We start from the raw sequence: 27,327 nt of genomic DNA on the forward strand, positions 1-27,327 counted from the left end.
GCAATGTCAAAAGACATGCCAATACTCAGTCATGTCCACCACAGAGCCGATACGGTCCCGACGAGGCCCTTGCAGCCAAGTGGTCCACCAGAGCACAAGTCCAACCGCCAGCCTTGTTTTGGATTGACAATGAATATCCTCATTCAGAGAAATCGAGAAAATTTCCTTTACGAAAATTTCCTAGACCGGCACTTAAAAATCTTTCAATTTAATATCCTTTCTATCTGTGCCACGCGCGCGACGCTTTGTAGACTACTTTTATTTGTTTTTTCAACTAATACATCTATAAAAACAACAAAATAAAAATAAAAATAGTCCATCATCACCAGATCATGACAGACATAATAGAGATCAATACAAATTTAAAAAAAAAGATAATTTAAAAAAAATAAATAGTCTACATAATATAATCCGTTAAAAAACTTCGTCAGGTTAATTGAAAATATTAAAACAAACTACAAAAAATTGTCCACATTAATTATCCGTTCGTATAAAACTTCGTCATAAAATGAAAAAAAAAATCGTTCGACTGTTAATTAAAGACAGCTTTCACGTGTGAAATACAGTGCCTCTTAAATTCTGTAAGTGTTGTTGCATTTAATATGTCTTGGCATCGAGTTGAAAACATTTATTCCTTTGAAGTACAACGAATTTTGTGAAGCACATGACAAGAAATTAGGTGTTCTTAATTCATTCGCGTTTCTAGTGTTATATCTATGGAAATCACTTCCTCTTTCAACTCGATCACACAAATATCGAGGCAGCAAACCGTTAACTACTTTAAAAATGAACGCCATAGTTAAATAGACAATTCTTTGCTTCACGGATAACCATTTTAGAGCGTCCAGCATCAAAGATGAGGAAGTGAATCTATTACATTTTAGAATCAACCGCATTATTTTATTCTGCAAACGCTGTAATCTCGATATTTGTGTATCATTTGCTAAAAATAATACGGAAGAACAAAAGTCTAAATGAGGAGAGGTGATTGATTTGTATAGCTGTATTTTGCTGTAAATGGTTAAATCGTTTTTCAATCGGCATAAGATTCCATACTTCTTGGCAATTTTCTTGATGACATTGTCAATGTGAGTATTGTACTTGAGTTTGTCATCAATAATCATGCCAAGATATTTAATCTCCCGAACGCGATGAATGGTATCATCATCAATTACAATTGAGACATTTTCATTAGAACGATTTCGCGAGATCACCATAAATTTAGTTTTATTTATATTCAACTTCAATTGCTTATATTGCTTATACAATACCATCTACTTAAAGAACGCAAATCTCCATTCAAATGAAAAACGACATGATTCAAATCATTAGCTGCAATGAATAACACAGTATCATCTGCAAAAAAGTTAATATCACAAAATCGTAAAACTCGTCGCATGTCGTTGATGTACATAATAAATAAAAGAGGCCCTCGCAGCAGTTTTCGACGAGGAAGCAAACATGTGCTGGGAGGATAGAATGTTTAAGCTGTGTGAAAGATGGTGAAAAATTGTGAAACAGAACATGGATATGAAATTAAATTATAATGCTTTGATTGAAAATGATGTTTTTGTTTTCCCAAAAATCGACATAACCTTTTCTTGCAACCCAATATTAGCAATCGTGATTTATCCTGATTTTCATTTTCATTCTTCCTGATTTTTTAAAGATTATAGTTGGCAACCCTGTTCACAAGCAATCCGGTAATGATTATCACAAAAACACGTAAACACAATAGGCAAAACAACGGATTGAAAGCAACAAAAAAAACTTGTTTTTCCATTTGCCCAAAAAATAGATTTTGTTTACCCAATTAATGAATTGTCTCAGCTTACTCCGATTATCACTCTTTCTAGCGAATCAGTTCTTCCATACCGTTCGCGAACGATTTGCCCATGGAGACTAATGCCTTCATGTAATTAAATCATGTAAAATGAATCTGATGTAATAAAAAAAAATTTCCCATCTAATGGTATATAGTATAACATTTATCTCAATAACAATTTTTTAGTTCTACGTCAACATTTCTTCTTCTGGTCAATTGCTAGTTCCAAACGGCTCAGTTGTTGACAGTAGAGATCTGTTTTTAAGGTCTGTATCTGATTAAGTGTTCGGTCATACGGAGGTAACTCATAATAAATGATTTCTTCCCAAGTAATCAGTAGATCCTTCCTAGTTCACCAGACTTCGACCACGTATTTTTTTTCGCACAATATTGTCGTATGTGACCCATTTGTCATCCCCAGTCATTATCCGTTTAGAAAATGCTAAAATCACATTTGAATGCTTCCTGTCGTATAAATAAAAAGTTATACAGAGTGAAGTCTATGACGCGTCAGCATTGTTTCCGTAAGATTGCGGAATTATTTACTTTGGATATGATTTTAAAATAAAACGAAAATAAGGAATCGACTTTCTGGTTTGGTATATTTTGCGAACAAATTTTTATGTGAGTGTGTGTAGATATTTTTCGAATGATTTTGTGGAATAACATATTTTTTGCCAACTATGAATTAGTTATCCAGAAATTCCAATTACCCTTAACAACCAGCTTTCATTTGATTCCTATAACCTAGGGCCTTTAGGGTGCACCCGTGGCCGAGTGGTTAGCGTCTCACATTATCATGCCGGTGTTCGGGTTCGATTCCCGTTCTGGCCGGAGGATTTTTCGTCAAAGAAATTTCCTCCGACTTGCACTGTGGTCACGCGTATTCTAGAGCTTGCCCCTCGGAATACATTCAAGGCGTGTTATTTGGCTTAAGAAATCTCAACTAAGCATTAATGAATGACGCTAGTTAATGTATATGTTGAGACGGCAAAAGTTCCACAGGGAACGTTAACGCCATTCAAGAAGAAGAACCTAGGGCCTTTTAATACAGGGATATGTTTGAACGAAAAATTTCACCTTCGTCTTTGATGATTAATTGTTCAATAAATAATGATCGTATCGCAAATCGAAAGGCAGTTTTGAAAACTCCAATGAATTATTTGCAAGGATAATTTGTTGCATCGACGAAAAAAATTCATTTAAATTTTTTGCATCGATTTTGCATCGAGTAGGTACTTATTGAAGGGTTGATTGTATTAACGGCACAAGTGAGTAGGCCGCTTAAAAGGCAAAATAAAAATTGCAAAAGACGTGTGTTCTAATTTTCGTTAACTTAACGTCTTACGTTGAAACAAACATCCGTAAACCGTCAGCACTTTCAGAGAATAGCATTGCATCTTTCTATGTCGTCCTAAACACACAATCACTACATTACATCACCAAATGTTTTGTGATGGCCTATTCTAAACTATCGTACTAGCCGGAGGTATGTTAAATCAAAGTCTACCTGACAGTGCTAACCAGCATCATTTACATTCTCTCCCCAACGATGTCCAACATCGTCTGAATTGAAATAGATTTTCCTCCGTGCCCCCACTGACGCTTCTCACCATCTGTCCATAGATCGGTCGTCGGCCAAAGCCAGAAAAAAAATCAAGTCACATCAAATTGATTGATTGAATGTTTCCCGCTGTGTCAATCTCGAAGTAAAGCATCCCAGCATACGGTGGCTAATCCCGATATAAATCATTCATGTTAATAAAATTCGTTCGCTCTCCCCTTGGCGCCTAATGGCCTCTTCGGCAATATTTGCTCAGCGGAAATTCATCCGACCACAAGCGGCACTCAAACTGCTTTTCCGAAGAGATGGAGCAAAAAAGATAATGCTCGACAAACATAGATATATCACATTGCGCAGAATTCAATCAATTTTCCTCTCACTAATTTGGGGTACAAACTTTATGCGGACACATTTTGACATCGATCATGGTTCCGAGCGATGGTAACGTGGGTTTGAGGCATTCATTGACCCCCCCCTTTTTTGTGGGATCAATATTTTGACTGATTGGTGTGAACAATGGCGGGAATTTCGGCATATATACATTCATATCGTTTGAGTAACGATTGCTTGCTAATTCGTTCGATAGACAATACCTCCAGTAAATAATCCATTCCGATTAATAATTCCGATCCATTAATTCCAGCAATGGCAGATTATCACCTCATCAACTACAAACGCCTCGCCGTCCCTCGAAGCCGCTCAAAATGCCAATAAATTCCTCATTCCCAGCCCAACGGAGCTGAATGGGGAGCATAGCTTAACCGGAGAGGGAGTGTTCCCTCGCACATCCCCCGGTCTGAATGGCCGACCCAACCGGTGGCACTTGGAATGATCACAATTTCCCAACCAGCAAGGGGGGATGGTAATGTTCACATACGAGATACGACCGGATGCCGCCTCTTTCCACCAGCAGGGTTCGCCGCACAATGTGTGCTTTGGATGCAGCCAAATCAAGCGAATCGATGATGCAATTGCGAAACCCACCCACGCACGACTGCGAAATGGGCCATCAATCGGGCGGAATTTATGTGCCTATATGACCAGAAATTCAATCCCGTTATGGTGTAGAAGACCGTGGCAGAAACCACTATTTCAGCAGTATCTCAATAATGGAGCTTCCTCGTGCACAGCAAGGGTGTTAAATTAGTGCTTTAAATGTGCGATTATTCATTTTATTCTCATTCGAAATAATGGTGGTTTCCCGCTTTTCAATATGAACAAAACAGTGTTTGTTTGAATATTTATTTCGAGGATTTGATTGGCATCTGATTGGCATCCCTGCCGTCAATTGATGCGATCCAAGCAGGATTGAAATATATATACAGCAATCAAGCTTCCATCGCAGTAGGCAGTAGGTTGACCTGTTGATGTGATGAGTTGTTGTCTGAACGCAATGGAAAACGAGCGGCGGCAGAAATTAATTAACCTCGTCACAGAAGTTGTTTCCTCGCTTATAGTGGATTTCAGCACGGGGTGAGTGGTCGCCTTACTGTCAGCTATTGAATTTGATCTGTTCAATAAGTCAAAATACGATAGAGCGCGATAGATAGGCGCAAAGCGAACGATTTGACACGAGAGTGGCAGGAGAGTGTTTATATGTTGAACGTGTTGAAAATTAATTATTTTGTTCGTTGACGGTTAAATATACTCAACTGTAGATTATTGCAACTTGACAAGTGCGCAAATCCGTAATATGCTAACAGTTAAGAAATGTCAATGTAGATCTAGTCAAGATTATTCAGTATGAAAACAATAACCTAGAGCTACCCTACGTCAATCACGCGATCGTGTCCCGGATATAACCCTTCTGTATTTTTTTCCGGTGTTGCTAGATATCTCGTTGCAGCGGAAAAGATCTAGACAAACCTCATTGTTTTTGACGTAGGATTACGTTTCTTCGGGAACGTTTTAAACAATCAAATTGAAAAACGAAAATAGATCTTATCCTGAAAAATGTCCAATTACCTACGCTCATCGCTCAGTCATTTCAAGATGGATTGATGAGATTCTTGCGTCAATTTGCACTCCATGATAATCATTTACATCGAATAAAATAATATGTCATGAAACTAACTATCGAACAATTGAAAAATCTCAACCGTTATCCAAACGGAAATACCCCGTTCTGATTGGTCGAAATCGGAGATACAAACTTCATGTTCTACTCACAATTATTGCTCAATCATTTTTTTTATAAGTCTACGAGCGTTTTGCATCAATCGATTTGGGCGCCCCATTACAATTCATTACAGTGAAAATGAATAAAATAATATATTTTATAAAACTAACTATCGAACAATATAAAAATTGAAGCTCTATTTCAATGCAAATAACGCGTTCTGATTGGTCGATTCGCACTAGCAACTAAAACCAAGGTGTTTGGAGGAACCGCCATTACAAATACATGCAGGTGGGGGGCATTTTCGTTCCGACTGAAATATGGTTACCTTTCACAGACTTCAAAACCAAGATGTCTGGGGAAATCGGCTTTGCAAATAAATGCAAACGGCGAGTACTTTTGTACTCGCTTGTCTTTGTGCAGACTAGAATATGTTGTCTTAATACTTAAACTTAGGAACCTGGGAAAACCATGCAGACACTAGAGGCGAATGAACTTTGAAGTTTAAAACCTCTATAGTATAAAAAGTAGAAGTTGAAGCTGTTTATTCTTGCAAGCCGGGGGTACTTCTGCCCCCGCATGTTTTTTCACACTCCGAAAAGTGTTTTCCTAACACGGATTACAAAAACAGGTACGAACACAATGCTTTGGTTCGGTTATTCAAGATTGCATTGAACGATATGCTTTCATATCTTATGCTCACTGAATCTCTACGCATACAATTTTATGATTAGGCAAAATGTTGATAGCCATTTGCTGCGATAACGCCTATTGATTAAACAATAAGCATTCGACTTTTTTCAAAAATTCATAGCTTTTGAACTACTAGACCGATTCAGATGATCGACAAATCAAATTTAAGCTAATCACCTGGTCTTTTTTGAAAAAAACACTATACATGCAGAAAATTTGAATTCTGCTCTCGTTATTATTGATTGTATTCGTTTTTTATTGTTTTCATAGTCTCGGGACCAAAGGCGGTATATATTTTAATATTATTTCTGGGAAGCTGAGAATTTTTCACATAACATATCTCGAAACCAGGGCGCTTTTTCGTTTTTGAGTTATGGTTTTTCATAGTTAACCGATGGTTTGAAAAATATTTTTTTCCCGTTTTTTTCCACCACCAAAAATCATGTCATTTGATCTACTGGACCGATTCAGATGATCGACATATCAAATTGAAGTCAATAAGCTAGTCTTGTTTAAAAAAGTATTACACTCTGAATAGAAATGGATTTTGTTTCCGTGATTATTGATTATATTTGTTTTTTATAGCTTACATCGTTTCGGGACCAACGGGGCCATATTCTTTTTATATTTTCTCCTGAAAACTGAGATTTTTTTACATAATATATCTGAATACCAGATAGATGTTTTATTCCGTTTTTAAGTTATGATTTTTCAATGTCAACATGTTTTCAGTTTTCGTTCAATATTTCTATGCGACTAGACTGGATGTATGTGACAATAATCCAATTAATTGGCTATGTTGTTTTTTTTTTAAAAAGGCTAGCTAGTAGGCTTTAATTTGAAATGTTGATCATCTGAATCGGGCCAGTAGCTCAAAAGTAATAAATTTTTGAAAAAAAAAAGGAAATATGATTTTTGGACCATCGGGTAACTTTGAAAAATCATAACTCAAAAATGAAAAGTGTCGGTGTGTATGTTGTGAGATAATAATCGACAATTAATCAAAATTTCACCGAAAATGTTACTGCTTTCGAGAACTAAGCATACGACTGCTCTCTGGACCTTTTTACCACATGAATAATCGAAATAAGCCACGATATAATTGTCATCTGTTAAAAACAACTAGTTGAATTATTCCATGGGAATTTACGACACGATATTTTGCTTGCCAATACAGATACACTTCGCCTACTGCTCCACCTCTATATGTACCTCATTGGTCCCGACCATGAAAACTATAAAATACAAATGCAATCGATAATGACAAGACCAAAACCTGAAATTTTCGCAAACTTACAAACTTGCTGACTAGCTAATTACCTTTAATTTGATATGTCGACTGTCGACTGTCTACATCGACTCAGTAGTTCATAAGGTATGAATTTTTGAAAAATGTCATTTTTGGGAAAAGGGGAAAATTAAATATATATATATATATATATATATATATATATATATATATATATATATATATATATATATATATATATATATATATATATATGGGGGCGATATTTTGGATTTAAAAAAAATAGATTTAAAAAAAAGTAAAAAAAAGTCTGAGCATAGGGGCACGGAAGGGATCATGACAAAGGACTGTGATTATGTGTAGTAATTGCATTAAAATTGACTTTTTTATTGTTCAAAATCTGTTTTTTTTTCTCATTTTATACAGGGTTTTCCAACTTCAAATTCCGAAAGTAAATTGAAATAAAACACACTTAGAATTCGAATTTCGATGAAACTTTTATTTCAAATTAAAGTTTGGTTTATGCCATTATGTGTGAAATACAACATCATTCAAATGTCCACCTAGGGCTTCCTCGCACACCTTGATTCGTGACAGGTAATTTTCGATGACTTTTCGGCACATATGGGGTGGTATCTCAGTCATAACTTCACGAATGTTGTCTTTCAAATGTTCAAGAGTTTGCGGAGAGTTGGCATAGACACGGTCTTTCGCATAACCCCACAAAAAAAAAGACTAGCGGGTTCAAATCGCATGATCTGGACGGCCAATTGACATCACCAAAACGCGAAATTATGCGTCCCTCAAATTTCGTTCGCAATATGGGCATGTTCGGTCGTGCTGTGTGGCACGTTCCACCGTCCTGCTGAAACCACATGTCATCCGTATCCATATCTTCAATTTGTGGCAAAAAAAAATCGGTTAACATGCGGCCATAGCGCTCACCATTCACAGTTACCGTCTCGCCGTCCTCATTTTCAAAGAAATACGGCCCGATGACTCCACCAGACCATAATTCGCACCAAACAGTGACTTTTGGCGGATGCAATGGCCTCTCTACAATCACGTGTGGATTTTCTGAGCCCCATATACGGAAATTTTGGGTATTCACATAGCCACCGAGCTCGAAATGTGCCTCATCGCTGAAGAAAATTTGATGCGAAAATTCAGCATTTTGCTGCTGTTGTTCGTTCACCCAATCGACGTATGCCCGACGCATTCCATGGTCACCACGCTCTAATTTTTGTACCAGTTGGACTTTATATGGATGTAGGTGCAAGTCCAAATGCAAAATTCGCCACAATGATGTGTTTGACAAGCCCAATTGCTGAGCACGCCGTGGAATTGAAACATTCGGGTCATCCTCCACACTGGCAGCAACAGCAGCAATATTTTCGGCCGAACGCACATTACGATGATGCATAGGTTTCACAATATCCGCTACGGATCCAGTTTGTTCGAATTTACGCACTACATTAGCGATTGTGTGCTCTGTAGGCCGTCCATGACGACCAAAATCCGTCCGTAATGCTCGAAAAACATTTGCCGGTTTTTCATCATTTTTGACGTAGGACTACGTCTAACCGGAAGATATAGGGGGTGAAATGGAAATCTAGGCACTGAACAAGTATGAAAAAATGCAAGATTTGGAACGCTTATAACTCGAGCATTTCTCAATAGATCGCAAAGGTTTTTGCATCAATTGATAGGAAATATATCTACGCATCTATCATAACGAATAACATTTAATTTTTCTTGAGATAAATAATTGAATAATTGTGAAATATCAAGCATTCTCAAAATTCACTATATGCCCATTTTTGATTGGTCCATTTTGTGCTCCTCAAATCGTACCGACCAAAACGGGCAACCAGAGCAGCAGCGAAATAGAATGAAGCACGATTGGAAAGGAAAAAGAAAAAAATGAACGAAACATTGGTCGCAGTCTCACACATGCGTAATTCTCGAGCCAGCCAGTCAGCTTAAAAATCCCCGCTCCGCTGCCGTAACGATCATTCTCATTCAAACCGTACACCACATCGGTTCGCATCACAACACATCATCAAACCAACCCAAGCAGCCATGTCTGGACATGGTCAAGGAGGAAAAGTGAAGGGAAAGGCAAAATCCCGCTCGAACCGTGTTGATCTGGAGTTCCCCGCAAGGGTAGCTAGGCCGAGCGCGTTAGTACCAGTGCACCAGTCCACCTAGCCGGCGTTATATAGTTTCGGCCGACGCAGTGATCGAGTTGGCTGGTAAAGCTGCTCGCGACGATAAGAAAAACCGCATTCAGAACAGAACACATCAAGACAACAACAAGCAGTTGCAGCGAGTGGCGAGTGGCAAACGCAATCGCCAAACGGCAGCAGGTAGCAGAAGAAAAAAGTTTGTTCTTTTTACAATCTGCTTTGGTGGCAAATCCAGAACAAGGCGGCATCGAGGGCGTTCGAAATGGTTTTTTTTTCAAAACCACGAGTACTAAGTTTTCTAAATTGGAACCATTCCATAAAACAAGGCGCTTTTCAGGGCTATTAAACCTTCCAAAAAAGAGTTTAGGAAATACAGTTCAATGCTTTCTAAAACATTATCCAAAATAATAATAAAACACAAATTGATGTTTTCATAATTTGTTTGCCAGGATCTGATGAGTATGTGAATTTGGCAGTAGTTCTGAGCTTATTGATAGTTGGGGACTTTCAAGATTATTCAATTTTCACCAACTCTTAAATTGTTTCCAGATTGAAAGTATAGTAATTTACAATTAGTTCGACATTTAGCTAATTGGACGGACATGTAATGCGACTTATTTAGTTGGACATTTTTGTAAACATAGAGATCCAAATTATGACCGCACATTGAAAGTCGACACTGTACCACTGTCATCGCAAATGTTCAATTACAGGTTCTAATCGCCTCCAATGCGACACTGAGTGACGCTTCGGTACGTTGCATTGAATGTAATTTACTGTAAAATATGTCACAAGCTGGATGGGAAGAAATTTTCCAACTGTGAAAGCTGAGGCGAGTGGCAAATGCAATCGCTAAACAGAAAGGTTTAGCCGAACAAGATGGGGATATCGAGTGACAACAAAACAATAAACTCTTTAGATTTAAGATAATTTTGTGATCCTGAAAAGGACCCTTTTTAGCCTGCATGTGAATCCAACGAGCGAACAAATCGTAATGAATGTATTTTTTTGCCATCGCTCCCTTTTAACGCTCATTCGTTCGTCTCGTTGGACTCGCCCCTCTGGCTGAGTCTGCCGATTTGTCTCTATCCTGTGAGTGTGTACCGCTAGAGTATAAAACGGTCCCCAAAAAAATATCTTATTTTCTTTCAAACCGCAAACCCGTGTGGTTGTACGGCATCGGCATCGTGGACGTAACAAAGGAGGACAAGTTAAGGGAAAGGCAAAGTCTCACTCGAACCGTGCAGGTCTCCAGTTCTCTGTTGGTCGCATTCACTGATTGCTCCGCAAGGGTAACTAGGCCGAACGGATTGGTGCCGGAGCACCAGTATACCTAACAGCGATTATAGAGTTTCGGCCGTCGGAGTGCTCGAGTTGGCTTGCAAAGCTGCTCACGACAATCAGAAAACCCGCATCAAGAACAGAGCAGCTTCGGTTCGGCGCTCATCAAGGCAACAATTAGTTTCAGTGAGTGGCAAAGTGCTTCTCCGGCACGTCGCATTAAATGTAATTTACTGAACAATATGTCACAAGCTGGATAGGAAGAAATTTTCCAACTGTGAAAGCTGTGGAGAGTGGCAAACGTAATAGCTAAACAGGAAGGTTTAACCGAACAAGATGGGAATATCGAGTGATAACAAAAACACAACACCAAAGGTTCTTTTCAACCCTCAACATATTCATAAAGAGTAAACAGTAAACTAATCCATTTTTCAGGTAGATAGGTAGGTATTCACGTAGGAGAAGAAAATAAAACAATATATTTAAAATATATATTTAACAAAAGCTGTCCCCTTTGTATAGTCCTACGTCACTCCGGTTATGTCCCCGACATTACCCACCCGTCTTTTTTATAGTATAATTTAAGAAAATTAACACGTTGAACGATGCTTAAACGATACATATTGTAAAATGGCAGACATTCAACTAACGATATGACACTTTGGTTGACAGCTATGTCAAACGGTTGTCAGCGCAGGGCTGTATACTTTCGGAAGCCCGAAATGGAAAACCCTGTACATCAAATAGATGCCCTGGAAAAACCGTTTCCTGTATGTACTTGTATCCTTTAAACGGGTTAGATAACATAACGTGGTAGAATCCGGTATCACATTCTGTTCAAAAATGTACACAAAAATACCATTAAAGACATTACCACACTTTTCTTCTGTTTATTCAATCATGCAGAAGAAGACAAAGAGTCAACATGTATCATTTTTAAACACAAGTCTAAATAGTTAAGACCTACATAAATATAAACCTGAGATAATCAATCTATGACTACAAAAATATATTATAGATAAAAATAGCATTATCTCCATCGTTACCACGTTGTCCGGAACATTGTTTGTAATTACTTTATAGCCCGATAAGATCGCGACTACTCAAGCTATCATAATCTGACATACGTGAGTATACCCTTTCGATCTTCTAAATCAGTAGCCATTTAAATTCATTAATTGTATTTTTACATAACCAAACAACATGCTTGCTATTATGACATTCTGGACCACAATTGCATAAATTGTTAGTAGCAAGACCTACACGATAACAATGTGAATTGAGCGCGAATTGAATGGACAACATACAATACAATAACTGATAAATGTCTATTATCGGTTAATGGAGAATAACTCATTATACGCATCAACTCACATTGTGAGCTTGCACCCGAATATAGACAAACATATTGCTCGTTGCGTCGGAGAGGAAAGCGAGTGGTTAGTGCAATCGCAAGAAAACATACCCATTTAAACCGTCAAATTGTTAACTTTTTTTACTATTTTCACTGTTCATGGTTTAAGCAAAAACAAATGTATGAATTTCCTGTCTAATGATATATAACACAACATTTGTCGCAATAACCATTTTGAGTAATATGTGTTTGAAAACTCTTAATAAATCATTTCATTTTTCGTAGAGTTACTCCCTATATAGAAATCAAAGACATAGTCCTATGTCAAAAAACCCTAAAATGAAACGGGGCACCCTAACAAAAAAAAAATATAAAAAGGGTCTAATAGTTTGCGATAAAGAACCAAACTGCCACTTTTTACGAAAATCTGAGAACCACCATATCGGTTTGACAAGGAATGGCTGTATATAAAAATGGAATGTTGACTGTCTGTCTTTCTGTCTTTCTGTCTTTCTGTCTTTCTGTCTTTCTGTCTTTCTGTCTTTCTGTCTTTCTGTCTTTCTGTCTTTCTGTCTTTCTGTCTTTCTGTCTTTCTGTCTTTCTGTCTTTCTGTCTTTCTGTCTTTCTGTCTTTCTGAAAACTACTGAACCGATCGACATCAAAATTGGTATGTAGGGGTTTTTGGGGTCGGAGAAGGTTCTTATGATAGTGCGAGACCCCTCCCCCCTCTCTAAGGGGATCTGCCATACAAATGAAACACAAATTTCTGCATTGTTAGAGAATTAATCAAGCAAACAAAACCAAATTTGGCATATGGAGGTTTTGGGGTGCAATAAATATTTCTATGATCATTAGACACTCCTTCCCCTTCTCTAAGGGCGGGGGCGCGAGTGCTGCCATACGAATGAAACACAAATTTATGTATAACTCAAAAACCAATTAAGCAAATGAAGCCAAATTTGGCATAGCAATCTCAACTAAGTACTAATAAAAATGACGCAAGTAATACTACGTTGGGACGGCGTTCCTCTAGGAACGTTAGTGCCATAGAAGAAGAAGAAGAATATATATAGGTTTTAGGGATCGATGAACGATTCTATGGTGGTTCGACACTCCTCCCCCCTCTCTAAGGGGAGTCTGCCATACAAATTAAACACAATTTTGTTTTTATTTATTTATTTATGGTAATTGCTGTAGAGTAAGGTGAAACCTTTTAATTTACCACAACCAGACCCTATTTCATTTCCATTGAAATTCATAATCACAGAGCTACATTTTCTATTACCTAAATTTGTGCATAACTCGAGAACTAATCAAGCAAATCGAGCCAAATTTGACATGTGGAGGTTTCCATCGTGATGCAACACTCCTCCTCTCTCTCTAAGGGGGAAGGGGGGCTACCATACAGATAAAGCGTAAGTTTCTGCAAAACTCAAGAAATAATCAAGCAAATAGAACCAATTTCGGTATATGGAGGTTGTAGGGGGCAATACACGTTTCTATGGTGGCTTGACACACCACCTCCTGAGGGGAGGGGGGGAGGTTGCATTACTCGAGAATCAATCACGCAAAGGGAACCAAATTTGGGATGTGGGGGTTTTTGGATACGAGAAATGTTTCTATGATGGTACGACACCCCTCCGTCCTCTGGAAAAGAGGGAAGGGTCCAAAAAATTAAAACACATAATTCAATCAAACATATTCCAACCAAACATGAAAATTGAAAATTTTCGGAAAACTCTGAAGAAAATGAGAAAATTCTCGAAAATCAAATTCCCATACGTTTTACAATTTCTTAGCGACAAGCGTTGTTAGTCTATTTGTTGTTTGCGCTAACGAAATTGATCTTTTTTGGAAAGTGGAAATTGATTTTAATGTGACAAAACTCACTACTATAGCTTCTTCTATCTATATAATTGAAAATGGATCGCCGAATGTGTTGATAAGAGCAAAATTCGAGGAAGGAATTATCCGATTTAGGGCTAACTAATCTATCATATTTTCTGTATCAAACATTTATTCCATGTAACGGAGAAACATCTTATTTGCAAGTGGTTGAAAAATCTTGAACGAGAATTGTGGTTGAAAAAAATCCCCTCATTATAATATTATAATGACGGGTTTTGGTAGAAGTACTAGGAATTTTATAGTAAAAGGTAATTTTAAATGATAGATTAGAAGTTCTGCGATTGGACTCGTGAACTTGTGCACAGTAAGAAAACGTGAATGTCTGAAGGTATTGATAACAAAAAACAAATTTTGGGCGGGACGAAGTTTGCCGGGTCAACTAGTGTAAAATAAAATAATCGTTTAATAATTCATCCGTTCACATATGTTGTCCCAGGCATCATACCAAACGTAAATAGACTGTAATTGAATTTACAAGTAACGAAGAACATAATCTATCACAATGCATGAATTGACCCTACATGGCATTATACAATTTTTTTTACACAAAGCAAATATATTGAATTTAATTGAATTCGTAAATTGTTTCATTCAATCAAATCATTAATTTAATACAAACAAATGATTGCTAAGCTAGGGTAGTCCCACATCAACCTTGCGATTATATCATAGATATAACCTACCCATTTTTTTTAGCAGGAGCCGGAGTCGGAGTCCAGTTCCGGAGACAAGTTCCCAAAAGTTCAATGACTCGCAGTATGCAATCAACTCCCCAGAAGTTCACATTCCAATAAATCAATACGACGGATTCGTAGACGTTTCATGCGTTTTTGTAGTCATCGATACTTCAGATTCGTTCATGGGGCGGAATTCGTGTCATCGACAAATAATCATGAAGCAAGGTATTAAAATTGATCGTAAAGTGTATCGCGGGATGTTATGAAACAGTGGTACTCCGTCGGCTAAATCAGAATTTTTGGCAAAGCAAAATGGATGCTTCAACATGGGTCGATGCCGACTGGCAATACCGATCCCATTTTGCAGATTTTATCTCATCTGAATAATGGCCACACACCGGATTTCAATCTGATGGACGAGAGTGTCTCCTTAAAGTTGAGGGTCTGTACCAGACGCCACAAAAGTATGAGGCAATACTGCTGAGTCTTACATTCAATTTCAACATCTCTGAATAGATGTCACAATGAAAAAAGTAAAATCATCACATTTCTTTTGTTCCCTCCAGGTCACGAAACTGCGTGACTGAAGCCGTAAACGCAAAGCGTGAAGTTGGTCAAACATCATAAAATGAACCGCGAATCCTTCAATGCACATTTTTTATTCGCACTCTCTGTTCTAGCTTCACCACGCCACAACACGGACCCACATCCGCCCGTCTCTCGAAAGGCAAAATAGGATGAACACAAAGTGCCAACCTCATCCGAATCTCACCCGGCAGAATCTACGACACTTTCGTCTGGTTATGCACATGACAAGCCCAGACTAACTAAGTTTTGCGGGATGAGTTCCCAGCAAAAATGAGCAACACGCCGCTTTCGTACGAGCCCTGCCACTTCTCCGCCGTTGAACATCCGTCTTGCCTTATCGTCACATTGCAAACGAGCGCCGCCGGAACGACAGAGTTTGAACGTAAATATTTGAACAATATGGCTCGTTTTTTCCCACCCGTCCGAGTTATCTTTTTTCCTCGCCATCGGATTGACGTTGTTTCGAGGCGAAAAGAGTTAGTTCTATCCCCTCGTCGAGGCTGCGACGGAAAGACATCGTGTGTGGGAGGGGGGGTCTGATGCTTACCCGCTTCTGATCCATCACATCGAATTTTCGCCGTGGCGCAATCAAGAGAAAAAAACACCTTGTTGGAAAAAGTGAGGGGCAACGGTCGAATGTGAAGTTCTCCAGGTAAGTGTGGTATTTTTCCAACGGGTTCACTACTAGTGGCCGTTAGTGTACGGAAACAAAAGTTTCCAACCATATCACATGAATAGAGTGGGACTATTTTTTGCTCCAGTTTTTCGCTTTCCCGATGGATCTGCGTCATGTATAACGTGTGACGCGAGAAAGCACGTCCCATTGTCAGTCCATTGGGCGGCACTGGAACCCCAGCCAACCAACAGACATAATCCGGGGAGGAATTCGCACTTCGCGTGCCTTCCCGTGTCCTCTGTGTGGCGGAACAACTTTCAGATACGGTTGTGATTGCATAAATTATAAGTCCTGGTTCTTGCGCCGCGAATGAATTCCTCCTAGCGCAGGGATGCTGTGTGGGATGTCATTCATTTAAGGCATTGTTGTAAACAATATTAGCTTGTGAGATATTTCGGAGGGTGAATAATAACAATATTCAATTCTGTACGCTCGAATAGGTTTTTGGTGCACGTAGTAAAATGTTTTCAAAATTAAATCAAAGCTTTTTGAAGTAACATCGAACACAACAAGCTGTTGAAACTCCGAAACACGATATGTCATCATATGGCGCAACATTCCAAGTCAAGTTGTGGAAGAAGTGGACCATAGTCCGGAAATTTCCTGCTGACTATCGGTCGGTCGAGAAGCCGCACATAGCGCTGACAAAATGTGCCACAATTTTGTTTTTTTTTTCTTCAACAATCTTCCTCCACCACTCTGACATGCACTGCTTTTCTACCGGAAAGTGATCCATATTTATACGGCTATTTTAAACATTGTCGTCTGAGGATGCCGACACCGACACTGGGAGTAAGCGATAGGACGAACCAAATCCAATTTATTTGGCACACGTTCAACGTTCGGGTCATCAAAGTATCTCTTTCGGACAGCTTCAAACTGGTCCCCAATCCAGCCGACCGGACCGGCTTTGTGTGATCTGCCAAAAACAAAACCAACAAACACAAAAAAAAACAGCAAAAGATTGTTAAAAATAAACTACAAAACAGCGTTTCGATGGGGGGACACATTGAGCCGGGACGAGCAAAAAATAGAAATACTACTGACTCAGATAGTTTTCCTGAACCCAACCAACACACGAGATTGCATCTTTCGTTTTATTTTGGCAACCTCATTTCCGACGAAAGGAACATCCAGCGCGTCTCACTCTTTATTTCAATGAAGGCACTTTTCAATTCCTTTGTCTATCTTGCGGGAAGTCGAAAAAGCCCGGAGCTATCGAAGTCGATACCAATTAGCAGCCGGGGAAAAGTTGGCTCACTTTTTCGGCACCACTTCGGTTTGCGAAGCCGGCTTTTCTTCGGCATTCATTAGAAGTTGTGTCATATTTTGGGGTTTATTCACAGTTTGCGCTGTCGGAGCGAACTACTGGAGAAGGCGGCGGTGGCTCTGTGGGATCGGAAGAAGAGTGTTCGAATCTCAATGGAAGTGCTTTCGTTCGAGTGATAGAGTAGGATCGTGACCGAAATAAATCGCCCTTGAAAACAACCGCTCAGAGAAAGTGTAATAGGCTAGAAATATTGTGGTGCGGGGAAAAACATCATGAGTATAAAGCCTATGGGGTCAATGTAAAGGGGGCGAAGTCGCCATTTAGCGAGGATAACGAATCGAGGCGGTCCGAGCCACCAAGATGACTTTCCTCAGGCTCCATGGTTTTGAAATCTGTGTTGGGGAAACCGTAAATCGGGCCAATCAAAACTTGGCATTTGGGGCGATTAGATAACGCTTGACATTTCACAGTTGTTCAATTGTTTATGTTATGAAAAATAAGATTTTAACAATTTTGATCGATGCATAGAAATATTTAAGAAATGTTCAAGTTATAAGCATTCGAAATATTTCATTTTTCGTACATGTTCTTTGTTTGGGTTTTCTTTTTACCCCCCCACATTCTTCGTGAGGACACCGACTGGACAACATCGTTGCTGGACGAGCTGGACGGTGACGGATCGAGTGCCTATCTCAAGGCAATGAGGGTGGAGGTGTAGTGCTGGAAAAGTGAAGTTTTCCAAGGGCCTTTTTCAAGGCTAGAGACGAATGAACTGAAAAAAGTAGGAAGTATATATAATTCATTACCTTACCTTACTCCATTTCACCCCCCATATATTTCTGGATGTAGTCCCACGTCAAACAGAAAATGAACATACCATGAAATATTGAACTAATGGAATTTATCAAGTTATAATGAGCTTCATGGACTTTACATGTTTTTATACTTTGAATTCATTACTATTATAAAGAAAACGATCATTTTTTTGTCTTATTCTATTGTTTGAAATTTCAGCGAACATTTTACTGTCGTTGTACTGTTGAGAAACACGGCGTGTAATCAATTCCAGGATGCACATATTGAGAACAATTATTTTGATCCATCATTAACGTCACATCTATGGTCTGATGGAGACGATTCCATCAATGATTCCAGTGATAAATTATTGTTAAGATACTTTCTCAGACGAAGAAATGTCATTCGCAGGAAATTGTAAGATCATCCCTATCTGGAAAAAAAATCACCAGAAGACTATTTGTTACCTCAAAGATATTGCAAATTCCGGATACAAAATTTTTGTGCTTCTACCGGGTGATTCCAACCTCGGTCCAACTGATTTCCTGAAATTAAAAAAAAGAATGCGCAGTTGAGTGAATGTGTGGATGCAGAAGAAAGGTTGCTTATAACTCTGAGGTGAAACAACCAACCCATGAATACATATGATTCCAATTCATCTCTCAGTTTAACGGTTTGCATCAATGGATGAAATGTCTTCTGAGATATAATTATGAGGTTTCTACTGTAATTTCTAATTTACTTGAAATGTTTATACTAGCTCATTCAGCAGGGTTGTAAACCCTAAGCTAACCGTCAACTACTAAATGTCAGTTGAGGGCTGAGGGGAATTCTATAATGGATTTTCAGGTGGAATGAACACACTTCAAAATTGAAGTTATGAATGAAAGAATAACTTTTCTATATCGAATATGTGGTTTATTTACACGAAAACCACATTTTGTTGCAGAAAATATTATACAGAAACTGCGTCTGAAAAAAATTTTATATCATAATGATGCGTTTTAGTTGAAACATAATATATATAATATATGTACTATATAACAATATATTAAAAAGTCACAGAAGGGTTGTGTCTGAGACACGACCGCGTAGTTGACGTAGAATTCCGTTAGGCTATCTATTGATTTTGGATATGTTTGAAGAATTAAACTATTTGATAATGATTTGGTGGCCCCGGAGAAGGCCGTTTCATTCAGTTGTTGGGTATTGTTTGTTCACTCCATTAGTGTTAACAACCGAGTGATGATGACAGAAGGATGGTAATTAGTCGTTAGATGGTGCGTATCAGATGGAAGATGCCGAAGTGGTATGAGATATGATGAAAACCGCCCTCTGTAACCCTAAACGAGATGCCTCCTGTGTTATGTATGGATGAAATAAAGAAAAAAAATGATGGGTCTGAGCGTAGGAGCGCGGACGGGATCTTGACATAGGACTGTGATTGTGTGTAGTAATTGCATTTAAATTGAGTTTTTAATTGTTCAAAATCTGTATTTTTTCTCTTTTGATACATCAAATGGATGCCTTGGAAAACCCGTTTCCTGTATGTACTTGTATCCTTTAAACGGGTTAGATGACATAACGTGGTAGAATTCGGTATCGTATTCTGTTCAAAAATACAATTAAAACCATTACTACCCTTTTCTTCTGTTTATTAAATCTTGCAGAAGAAGACAAAGAGTCATCATGTATCATTTTTGAACACATGTCTAAATAGTTAAGACCTACATAAGCTACATAAGCCTGAGTCAAATCAATCTATGACTACAAAAATATATTATAGATAAAAATAGCATTATCTCCTTTGTTACCACGTTGTCCGGAACATTGTTTGTAATAACTTTATAGCCAGGTAAGATCGCGACTACTCAAGCTATCATAATCTGATTTACGTGGGTATACCCTTTCGATCTTCTAAATCAGCAACCATTTAAATTCATTTATTGCATTTCACATAACCAAACAACATACTCGATATTATGACATCCTGGACCACAATTACACAAATCGTTAGTAGTGAGACCTTCACGATAAAAATATGAATTGAGCACAAATTGATTGGACAACAATATAATATAATATATATAAAATTAATGCCTATTATCGATAAATGGAGAATAATTCATTTTACGCATCAACTCACATTATGAGCCAACGCCCGAATTAAGGCAAAAAGATGGCTCGTTGTGTCGGGGAGGAAGCGAGTGGATAGTGCAATCGAAAGGAAACATACCCAATTAAATCGTCAAATTTTAAACTTTTTATACTATATTCATTGTTCATGTTTCAAGCCAAAAAAAAATCTGGGTAAATTACCTGTCTAATGATATATAACATAACATATGTCGCAATAACCATTTTGAGTAATATGCGTTTGAAAACTCTTAATAAATCGTTACATTTTTCGTAGAGTGACCCCCCCTATATAGAAATCAAAGACATAGTCCTATGTCAATACTCATCAATGTAATATAAGGTAATTATCAATATCGAACACAATTATCAATTATCTCATTAGTAAGAACATGTTACTTTAATATAGAGAAAACATATTTGAAATAAAAAAAGGTAATTTTCTTTTATAATTTTTACTTTCTGAGTGTTTATTCAATCCAATGTTAATTTTAATTGGACTAACAACACCTAATACTACATGTAAAGCATATGGAAAATCCCTTTTTCGAATATTTCTACACTTTTCCAACTTTTCCCGCCTTATGAACTTTCCTTGGGTGCAAATGAACACAACAAAACAGACAGCTTGAACCGAACGACCCGTTCTCGAGTGGGAACCTTGGTTTTTATTTAAGAAAATTTAAATAAATCGTTTCATATATCATGTCATTTTTAACACAACTGCTACCATATACAATTTTACACTTACACTTTTTCACAATACACGATATGAAATTTCACGAAGCAACCAACATTTAAGTTCCAAATTTAAATTAAAAAGAATTAATCGTATCACTCACCTTAATTGCAATATAAAAATGTCCCGACTTGCATATATTTGCAATGTCGATTTCCCCCGAGCACCAAGATGTCTGTGTTAGGGAACACATTTCGGTAGGAGCAAAAGCTCCCGCTACTTTCATGTATTTGCAGTGCCGATTTCCCCCAGGCAGCTTGGTTTTGATGTCTCTGTTAGGGAACACATTTCGGTAGGAGCAAAAGCTCCCGCTACTTTCATGTATTTGCAGTGCCGATTTCCCCCAGGCAGCGTGGTTTTGCTGTCTCTGATAGGGAACCGCCGCATGTGTCTTCAATTTCGACCAATCAAAAGTGGGTATTTCAGTTAGGATAGGGGTTGAGATTTTTCAATTGTTCGATAATTAGTTCCATGACATATATTATTTTCTTCAATTTAAAAAAAAGACGGGTGGGTAATGTCGGGGACATAACCGGAGTGACGTAGGACTATACAAAGGGGACAGCTTTTGTTAAATATATATTTTAAATATATTGTTTTATTTTCTTCTCCTACGTGAATACCTACCTATCTACCTGAAAAATGGATTAGTTTACTGTTTACTCTTTATGAATATGTTGAGGGTTGAAAAGAACCTTTGGTGTTGTGTTTTTGTTATCACTCGATATTCCCATCTTGTTCGGTTAAACCTTCCTGTTTAGCTATTACGTTTGCCACTCTCCACAGCTTTCACAGTTGGAAAAATTCTTCCTATCCAGCTTGTGACATATTGTTCAGTAAATTACATTTAATGCGACGTGCCGGAGAAGCACTTTGCCACTCACTGAAACTAATTGTTGCCTTGATGAGCGCCGAACCGAAGCTGCTCTGTTCTTGATGCGGGTTTTCTGATTGTCGTGAGCAGCTTTGCAAGCCAACTCGAGCACTCCGACGGCCGAAACTCTATAATCGCTGTTAGGTATACTGGTGCTCCGGCACCAATCCGTTCGGCCTAGTTACCCTTGCGGAGCAATCAGTGAATGCGACCAACAGAGAACTGGAGACCTGCACGGTTCGAGTGAGACTTTACCTTTCCCTTAACTTGTCCTCCTTTGTTACGTCCACGATGCCGATGCCGTACAACCACACGGGTTTGCGGTTTGAAAGAAAATAAGATATTTTTTTGGGGACCGCGTGTTTTATACTCTAGCGGTACACACTCACAGGATAGAGACAAATCGGCAGACTCAGCCAGAGGGGCGAGTCCAACGAGACGAACGAATGAGCGTTAAAAGGGAGCGATGGCAAAAAAATACATTCATTACGATTTGTTCGCTCGTTGGATTCACATGCAGGCTAAAAAGGGTCCTTTTCAGGATCACAAAATTATCTTCAATCTAAAGAGTTAATTGTTTTGTTGTCACTCGATATCCCCATCTTGTTCGGCTAAACCTTTCTGTTTAGCGATTGCATTTGCCACTCGCCTCAGCTTTCACAGTTGGAAAATTTCTTCCCATCCAGCTTGTGACATATTTTACAGTAAATTACATTCAATGCAACGTACCGAAGCGCCACTCAGTGTCGCATTGGAGGCGATTTGAACCTGTAATTGAACATTTGCGATGACAGTGGTACAGTGTCGACTTTCAATGTGCGGTCATAATTTGGATCTCTATGTTTACAAAAATGTCCAACTAAATAAGTCGCATTACATGTCCGTCCAATTAGCTAAATGTCGAACTAATTGTAAATTACTATACTTTCAATCTGGAAACAATTTAAGAGTTGGTGAAAATTGAATAATCTTGAAAGTCCCCAACTATCAATAAGCTCAGAACTACTGCCAAATTCACATACTCATCAGATCCTGGCAAACAAATTATGAAAACATCAATTTGTGTTTTATTATTATTTTGGATAACGCATTGAACTTTATTTCCTAAACTCTTTTTTGGAAGGTTTAATGGCCCTGAAAAGCGCCTTGTTTTATGGAATGATTCCAATTTAGAAAACTTAGTACTCGTGGTTTTGAAAAAAAAAACCATTTCGAACGCCCTCGATGCCGCCTTGTTCTGGATTTGCCATCAAAGCAGTTTGTATAAAGAACAAACTTTTTTCTTCTGCTACCTGATGCCGTTTTGCGATTGCGTTTGCCACTCGCCACTCGCTGCAACTGCCTGTTGTTGTCTTGATGTGTTCTGTTCTGAATGCGGTTTTTCTTATCGTCGCGAGCAGCTTTACCAGCCAACTCGATCACTGCGGCGGCCGAAACTATATAACGCCGGCTAGGTGGACTGGTACTAACGCGCTCGGCCTAGCTACCCTTGCGGGGAACTCCAGATCAACACGGTTCGAGCGGGATTTTGCCTTTCCCTTCACTTTTCCTCCTTTACCATGTCCAGACATGGGTGCTTGGGTTGGTTTGTTGATGTGTTGTGATGCGAACCGATGTGGTGTACGGTTTGAATGAGAATGATCGTTACGGCAGCGGAGCGGGGATTTTTAAGCTGACTGGCTGGCTCGAGAATTACGCATGTGTGAGACTGCGACCAATGTTTCGTTCATTTTTTTCTTTTTCCTTTCCAATCGTGCTTCATTCTATTTCGCTGCTGCTCTGGTTGCCCGTTTTGGTCGGTACGATTTGAGGAGCACAAAATGGACCAATCAAAAATGGGCACATAGTGAATTTTGAGAATGCTTGATATTTCACAATTATTCAATTATTTATCTCAAGAAAAATGAAATGTTATTCGTTATGATAGATGCGTAGATATATTTCCTATCAATTGATGCAAAAACCTTTGCGATCTATTGAGAAATGCTCGAGTTATAAGCGTTCCAAATCTTGCATTTTTTCATACTTGTTCAGTGCCTAGATTTCCATTTCACCCCCTATATCTTCCGGTTAGACGTAGTCCTACGTCAACAGGTTATGGAGTGCCGAAATCGATTGACGCAAAAATTTCATCAATCCATCATAAAATGACTGAGCAATAAGCGTTTGAAATTGGACAATTTTCACGATGTACTCGATTTTCGATTTTCAATTTGTACCCCAATATGTTCCCGAAAGACGTAATCCTACGTCAAAATAGTAGCGTAAATCTCAATACTACGAGGTCTGTTCAAAAAGTATCGCGACTTTCGAATTTACGCGGGTTACGGTTACGTTACGGTTACGGGTTTCATTCTAGATGTTTTTGTGGCATTATGTTGGTACTCATGTCTCTCACTTATGCTGACAAGTACGGCTATTTTGAATGTTCAGTTAATTTTTGACAACTGTTTTTCTTGCACGTGTTTTGGTTCATCTTCGATTTTTGCCTATTGCAAAAATGGATCAAAGAATCTTTATCAAGTTTTGTGTGAAAAACAAAATCAGGTGCGCGAACACAATCCGAATGTTGATTGAGGCATCTGGTAAGCCTACCTTGAAGCGAAACAACGCTTATCGGAGTTCTAAAAAATGTTCTCGAAGGGTCGAAAAGATGTAAACGACGCAAAGCGTGCCGGAAGCCCGAGCACGTCAACAGCTGAATTCGAATATAAGTAATCCGTGGGTATACGAAAATCGTGATACTTTTAGAACAGCTCTTGTAGATAGAATGGTCCACTCTATCACATTCCATTAAGCATTTTCATAACCATAGCCGATTTTGCTTTAGCACTACGAAGGGATTTTTCTAGAGATAGGCAATAGGCAAAACTCGAAGATAAATCAAAACACGTGTAAGAAAAGCAGTTGTCAAAAATTAACTGAACATTCAAAATAGCCGTACTTGTCAGCATAAGTGAGAGACATGAGTACCAACATAATCCCACAAAAAAAAAATCTAGAATCAAATATACGTAACCCGCGCAAATTCGAAAGTCGTGATACTTTTTACACAGACCTCATATGTGTCAAACCACGTTGAACTCAAACATCGATACATGTATACGTGATACATGAGAGAGAAACGAATTCATTTTGGGGGAAATCACCTTTATTTGACGGGGAAGAAAGAAATGAGATAGTCGAGTCATAGAATGAGATAGCAACTAAACTCCCGAAAGACTGCTGAGTCATGTTGATATAGAAACTGCTGGAAGATGCCAAAACTCATTTCCAATTGAATACGAAGGCTTATTTCTTCATAGTCCGCCGACTATCCTCAGTTGAAAAACAGGAAGTGGGTTATATCTTTGGTATAACCGCAAGGGTGACGTAGGACTATCGTTGATTTAGAGATCATTTGTTTGAAGTTGAATCTAAATCCATTCTGAATGAATGGATAAATAAATATTTGGGGGACTTCGAATAATCTTCAGAAGCTTTCCTGCTAACTGTACTTGATTGACAAATCACAAACCCAAATGTATTATATGGATATTTTATGGATAGAAATCATTAAAATAAACTCTTTCGCTTGAATGTAATTTTTAATTCCAAGGGGAACTGGCAGATTATTTTCCAACAACGATTAGATATTTCACATTTTCCTCGATACTGGAAGCCCACCAGTGGTTAATGCTAATTCGATAACCATCTGTTAATAGCACTTGATTGAAACATATTTGGTCACAGTGTTACATGGATAGAAAACATTCAAATAAACTCTTTCACATGAATGTATTTTTAAATTCCCAGAGGAACTGGCAGATTATTTTCCAGCAATGATTAAATCTTTCCGGAACTTTCTCGATGCTGAATGGCATCCAAACGGAAAGAATTCTGCGCGTGTATGTGTCGATCCTTCGCCGTCCACCTCCTCCAGCACGTTAGGCAACGATGTTGTCTTGTCGATGTCCTCACGAAAAATGAATGTGTCTCACCACCAGAATATCGCTTAAGTATGTTTTTTGTGTGTGATTGAATCGAGAGAAGGTGTGGTTTACGATGGCAATTTGGAAGGCATACTAGAGGGGAATAAACTCTCTGAACTCGAAACTTTCGGCGACTGAGCAATAATTGATTGCTTTCGCATACAATATTGGATACGGAAATATCCTACTGATGGGGAAGAATAATCTTCAGAAGCTTTCCTGCTAATTATACGTGGTTGAAAAATTACAAAATCAAATGTATTTGATCGCTGTGTTATATGTTTAGAAAACATTAAAATAAACTCTTTCACATGATCGTATTTTTAAATTCCCAGAGGAACTGGCAGTTTATTTTCCAGAAATGATTAGATCTTTCCGGAACTTTCTCGATGCTGAATGGCATCCAAACAGAAACAATTCCGCGCATGTATGTGTGTGTAGCGATGTCTTCCCGGGGAATCGTTTGTGGCATCACTCTCCTCCTGATGAATTCCCTTCTGGCCTAAGGTGCACAAACAGGTTCTTGGTGACACCGTTCATCCGCGCTTTCATGATAAACGAAGAGCTTCACCACAACAGCGACAACATGCTCCAATCGCTGTTCAATTAGAACTGAGTGGATTCCCGAGCAGCGCTCGCTTATATACCGATTGGTGATTTCAATAGCCTGTTTTGAAAGCAATTTTAAGACTATTGAAACAAGTTTTTGGATCAAAAAGTAACAATTATAGAACGCGTAGACATTTTATCTTTCGAATAAAGTGTTTATCATACCATTTCGTTAAGTTGTTTAGGAGCTATTAACGCTCAAAATCTCGGTCTCCGGCGTAACGCTTTCGTTTTCGAAACTTTGATTTTACACCTCGGTATAGAAATGAAAGACGTAGTCCTACGTCAAAAATATTCTAATTAAAAACAGTCGACCCTCCATGCATTTATAACAGAAATTTTGTTTTGTAACTACAAATCATGTACTTAGAAGCTCTGTTAAAAAGTCTGGTCAAATATTTTAATTCATAAAATCAAACTCATCTTTAAAAAAATAGCCTAGATTGAAGTGTATTGCTGTTCTAACATATTGCACGTAACGATTGTGATTAAACTGTCTTCAGGAATCAAGGGACAAAGCTTCTTGACGATGTCTACTTACCTCACCTGCTCAATTTCTCTTTCGGATGAATTGAGCTGAGTGTTGATTGGAGGATAGGGGAGGTGAGGGTAAAACGGACATATTAAGAAGAACTTCAATTATATCTTTGGAAACTCATGTTCCCCAAAACTTTGATTGCAAGAAACTGATTCAATATTCTGTTTTTCTACCCAATTGGCCCAATATTTTACGAAAAAGTGTTTTTCAATGTTTTTTACTGAAATTAAAACAGACCTAAGAGTACAACATTTTCTTCGATGCGGGTAATA

Source organism: Toxorhynchites rutilus, chromosome 3 (assembly GCF_029784135.1).
Source record: "Toxorhynchites rutilus septentrionalis strain SRP chromosome 3, ASM2978413v1, whole genome shotgun sequence".
Taxonomy (NCBI): domain Eukaryota; kingdom Metazoa; phylum Arthropoda; class Insecta; order Diptera; family Culicidae; genus Toxorhynchites; species Toxorhynchites rutilus.